This window comes from Salvelinus sp. IW2-2015, unplaced genomic scaffold, assembly GCF_002910315.2.
Source record: "Salvelinus sp. IW2-2015 unplaced genomic scaffold, ASM291031v2 Un_scaffold2284, whole genome shotgun sequence".
In the NCBI taxonomy this organism is placed as follows: domain Eukaryota; kingdom Metazoa; phylum Chordata; class Actinopteri; order Salmoniformes; family Salmonidae; genus Salvelinus; species Salvelinus sp. IW2-2015.
The window spans coordinates 67763-73779 of record NW_019943611.1 but is presented as its reverse complement, the minus strand read 5'-3'; positions in this window follow the sequence as shown (position 1 = coordinate 73779).

Genomic DNA, 6017 nt, shown 5'->3' with positions numbered 1-6017 from the left:
AGGTCCTTGGCAAAGGTTCTGATACTGTCCTGATCAAGATGTACATTATTGTATAAGTGTTCAGATGTCAGAGTGGGGTGGTGAGCTGTTCTGACGTTGAGTAGTGAGGCACAGTCCACAGTGATCTGTTGATTTATATTGTCCATCAACTGTCCTGGAAAGTCTTTTCAATATTGGTTGTTGGGAACATAGCCCGTGCCCGTTCTGCCACACTTCTCACTGCCCTAGATACATTTTCACCTTTGGCATGAAGGTTGTTTGTGCCAGTGTGGATGATGATGTTGTCAGGGGTGTCAATCCTGGTCTGACTGAGTAGCTGCATTGCACTGTCGGTTGTAGGACACCAGAACTTATACACCTGGTGTCTAGGGAATAGTCTTTCCTGGACCAGGAACTGCCCATTTGAGTCAATACGGATTGTAGTGGTGGGTGAATGTCTGGGTGGAGCAGACTGAGAGGCTGGGAGGTTGATCTGGGCTGGAGCAGACTGGTTTTCTGACCTGGTCTGGAACAGACTGGGAGGCTGGTAGGTTGACCTGGACTGGAGCAGACTGGTATTCTGACCTGGGCTGGAGCAGACTGGGAGGCTGGTAGGTTGACCTGGGCTGGAGCAGACTGGTATTCTGACCTGGTCTGGAACAGACTGGGAGGCTGGTAGGTTGACCTGGGCTGGAGAAGACAGACTGGTGCAGTGTCATCAGGCTGTGTGGTGGAGACCATGCTGGTCTCAGGCTCTGTCTGTGTTGTACCAAGCTGGTGGACATGTTCTCCAGATGCAGAGGACATAATGACTCGCTGCTGGTTGAGGAGGTCAATGTACCTCTCTCTTTGTTCTAGCTCCTCTCTCTTTGTGCTCAGATGGTCTCTGAGGTCATCATTTGTCTGACTCAGTTTGTCCATTCTGCTTTCTAATATACCAATAGATGCTCTGCTCTCCTCCCTCAACTGTTTCATCTCTTCTTTTAGTTTCTGGACAGTGTCCTCCTCTTGAAGCTTGTTCTCTCTGAGTTCTATGACCTCTGCTTCGACTAGAGAGAGGGTGTTGTGGAAACGTTGCAVAGCAGGTGTTCTTGGTGTTGTAGGCATGTCCTTGGCTCTGTCTGCTGCAGGTGAGGTAGGTAGAGGGACACCGAGGGCTTCTTGCTGGGTCACATAGACCGTTGGGGGTCTGTTTTTCTCCATCATCTCCCTCCTTGACTTTCTCCTCAGCTTCTGAGATGAGTTCATCTTCTACTTTTAGGGTAGAAAACACATTATCAAAAGCCTGGAGGCTTGAATCATTGCCTTGTATCAATACAGTTCCATTATTATATAAGTTTACTGTTTGATACGTGTTGCTCTGGTCAGCTTCTTCAGAAATGCTGATCTGACGTCCTTGGCTGATGCCTCTCTTTTTTTGAGAAAGGGAAATGGTTGCAAATAATGTGTGCCCTCATGTGGTATTAAATATGACATTTGCTCTTGTTTTGCAACTGGTAAGATGTATAAACAGGCATTCATGGTGTAGTGGCTTCCTTTCCTCTTTACCATGGCCACTGCCCAAGCCTGGAGCGGGGTTGTTTCTATAGGTCTCTATAGGTCTGGTCTCTATAGGTCTGGTCTCTATAGGTCTGGTCTCTATTGGTCTGGTCTCTATAGGTCTGGTCTCTATAGGTCTGGTCTCTATAGGTCTGGTCTCTATAGGTCTGGTCCTATAGGTCTGGTCCTATAGGTCTGGTCTCTATAGGTCTTGGTCTCTAATAGGTCTGGTCTTCTATAGGTGTAGTGTTCCTGTCCTCTTTACCGTAGCCACTGCCCAACGCTGAAGCGGGGTTGTTTCGTACGCATACAGTCCACTCCCAACGTTTCCAAACGGCCAAACATTCAATGACATCCAGGGATGTGGTGCAACAAAAAATGTTTATTCTTCTTATATCTAACAAAAAAACGATTCTCCAATCAACTTAAAGCATATGGAAAATACATAATATGACCTGTATGTATGTCTGTATGGTCAGAAAACTATACCGCTCCCGCGTCTAGCAAGGACTCCCTCCCCGAAGGCCCAACTTCCTGCCTTTATCCTAACACATTAACACAGTACAATGAATGGGCAAGAGGGGGGGCCAACATCCTAACACACTTAACACAGTAACAATGAATGGGCAAGAGGGGGGCCAACAACTGAGTTAAACTAACAACAAATTAATATATCTCAATCAGGTAAATATAAATCATAAAGGAACGTACCTAATATTTCATCATATAAATTATATTTAATATATTTTACACAAATGTACATGGGGCTCAGTATGTTCAGTCTTTTATACAAACATGTCCAAATCGGCTCTAACACTTGGTTCTGTCCCATCATGTCCCATCAACACCAAACATGGTTCTGTCCCATAATAAACCTTGTTCTGTCCATAACAAACATGTTCTGTCCCATCAACAAACCATGGTTCTGTCCCATCATTCAAACATGGTTCTGTCCCATCAAACCCAAACCATGGTTCTGTCCCATCATCAAACCTTGGTTCGTCCCATCAACAAACCATGGTTCTGTCCATCATCAACCTTGGTTCTGTCCCATCAACAAACCATGGTTCTGTCCCATCAACAAACCATGGTTCTGTCCATCAAACAACCATTGGTCTTCCATCAACAAAATGGTTTGTCCATCAACAAACCATGGTTCTGTCCCATCATCAAACCATGGTTCTGTCCATCAACAACCATGGTTCTGTCCCATCATCAAACCTTGGTTCTGTCCCATCATCAAACCATGGTTCTGTCCCATCAACAAACCATGGTTCTGTCCCATCATCAAACCTTGGTTCTGTCCCATCAACAAACCATGGTTCTGTCCATCAACAAACCTTGGTTCTGTCCCATCAACAAACCTTGGTTCGTCCATCAACAAACATGGTTTTGTCCATCAACAAACCTTGGTTCTGTCCCATCATCAAACCCAAACCATGGTTCTGTCCCATCGCAAACCATGGTTCTGTCCCATCAACAAACCATAGTTCTGTCCCATCATCAAACCCAAACCTTGGTTCTGTCCCATCAACAAACATGGTTCTGTCCCATCAAACCATAGTTCTGTCCCATCATCAAACCCAAACCTTGGTTCTGTCCCATCAAACCATGGTTCTGTCCCTCATCAAACCATGGTTCTGTCCCATCAACAAACCTTGGTTCTGTCCCATCAACAGTCTGCCATAACAAACTTGGTTCTGTCCATCATCAACCATGGTTCTGTCCCATCAAAACCATGGTCTGTCCATCAACAAACCTTGGTTCTGTCCCATCAACAAACCATGGTTCTGTCCCATCAACAAACCATGGTTCTGTCCCATCATCAAACCTTGGTTCTGTCCCATCAACAAACATGGTTCTGTCCCATCAACAACCATGGTTCTGTCCCATCAACAAACCATGGTTCTGTCCCATCAACAAACCATGGTTCTGTCCATCATCAAATCCATGGTTCTGTCCCATCTAACAAACCATGGTTCTGTCCTCATCAACATGGTTCTGTCCACAACAACCCATGTTTGTCCCATCAACAAACCATGGTTCTGTCCCATCATCAAACCCAAACTTGGTTCTGTCCCATCATCAAATCATGGTTCTGTCCCATCATCAAACCCAACCATGGTTCTGTCCCATCATCAAACCCAAACCTTGTTCTGTCCCATCAACAAACCATGGTTCTGTCCCATCATCAAACCATGGTTCTGTCCCATCAACACACCAAACTTGGTTCTGTCCCATCATCAAACCATGGTTCTGTCCCATTCAACAAACCATGTTCTGTCCCATCAACAAACCTGGTTCTGTCCCATCAACAAACATGGTTCTGTCCCATCATCAAACCATGGTTCTGTCCCATCAACAACCATGGTTCTGTCCCATCATCAAACCTGGTTCTGTCCCATCATCAAAACCATGGTTCTGTCCCATCAACAAACCTTTGTTTCTGTCCATCAACAAAACCATGGTTCTGTCCATCAACAAACCTTGGTTCTGTCCCATCAACAAACCCAAACTTGGTTCTGTCCCATCATCAAACATGTTGTCCCATCAACAAACCATGGTTCTGTCCATCATCAAACCTTGGTTCTGTCCCATCACACACAACCCAACCATGGTTCTGTCCAATCATCAAACCATGGTTCTGTCCCATCAACAAACCATGGTTCTGTCCCATCATCAAACCTTGGTTCTGTCCCATCAACAAACCATGGTTTGTCCATCAACAAACCATGGTTCTGTCCTAACAAATGGTTTTCATCAACAAACCATGGTTCTGTCCCATCAACAAACCATGGTTCTGTCCCATCACAAACCTTGGTTTGTCCCATCATCAAACCATGGTTTCTGTCCCGATCATCAAACCTTGGTTCTGTCCCATCATCAAACCATGTTCTGTCCCATCAACAAACCTTGTTCTGTCCCATCATCAAACCATGGTTCTGTCCCATCAACAAACCTTGTTCTGTCCCATCATCAAACCTTGGTCTGTCCCATCAACAAACCTTGGTTCTGTCCATCAAACAAACCATGGTTCTGTCCCATCATCAAACCAAACCTTGGTTCTGTCCCATCACAAACCATGGTTCTGTCCATCAACAAACCATGGTTCTGTCCCATCAACAAACCATGGTTGCTGTCCCATCAACAAACCATGGTTCTGTCCCATCATCAAACCTTGGTCTGTCCCATCAAAACCATGGTTCGTCCCATCAACAAACCATGGTTCTGTCCCATCAACAAACCATGGTTTTGTCCCATCATCAAACCTTGGTTCTGTCCCATCAACAAACCATGGTTCTGTCCCATCAACAACCATGGTTCTGTCCCATCAACAAACCTTGGTTCTGTCCCATCAACAAACCATGGTTCTGTCCCATCAACAAACCTTGGTTCTGTCCATCAAAACCAAACCATGTTCTGTCCCATCACAAACCTGTTCTGTCCATCAACCAACCATAGTTCTGTCCATCATCAAACCCAAACCTTGGTTCTGTCCCATCAACAAACCATGGTTCTGTCCCATCACAACCATAGTTCTGTCCCATCATCAAACCAAACCTTGGTTCTGTCCCATCAACAAACCATGGTTCTGTCCCATCATAAACCATGGTTCTGTCCATCAACAAACCTTGGTTCTGTCCCATCAACAACCATGGTTTGTCCCATCAACAAACCTTGGTTCTGTCCCATCATCAAACCATGGTTCTGTCCATCAACAAACCATGGTTCTGTCCCATCAACAAACCTTGGTTCTGTCCCATCAAACAAACCATGGTTCTGTCCCATCAACAAACCATGTTCTGTCCCATCATCAAACCTTGGTTCTGTCCATCAACAAACCATGGTTCTGTCCCATCAACAAACCATGGTTCTGTCCATCAACAAACCATGGTTCTGTCCCATCAACAAACCATGTTTGTCCCATCAACCATGGTTCTGTCCCATCAACAAACCATGGTTCTGTCCCATCACAAACCATGGTTCTGTCCCATTCAAACAAACCATGGTTCTGTCCCATCAACAAACCATGGTTCTGTCCCATCATCAAACCCAAACTTGGTTCTGTCCCATCATCAAATCATGGTTTGTCCATCAATCAACCCAACCATGGTTCTGTCCCATCATCAAACCCAAACCTTGGTTCTGTCCCATCAACAAACCATGGTTCTGTCCCATCATCAAACCATGTTCTGTCCCATCAACAAACCCAAACTTGGTTCTGTCCCAATCATCAAACCATGGTTCTGTCCCATCAACAAACCATGTTTTTCTGTCCCATCAACAAACCTTGGTTCTGTCCCAATCAACAAACCATGGTTCTGTCCCATCATCAAACCATGGTTCTGTCCCATCAACAAACCATGGTTCTGTCCCATACATAAACCATGGTTTGTCCCATCATCAAACCATGGTTCTGTCTCCATCAACAAACCTTGGTCTGTCCCATCAACAAACCATGGTTCTGTCCCATCAACAAACCTTGGTTCTGTCCATCA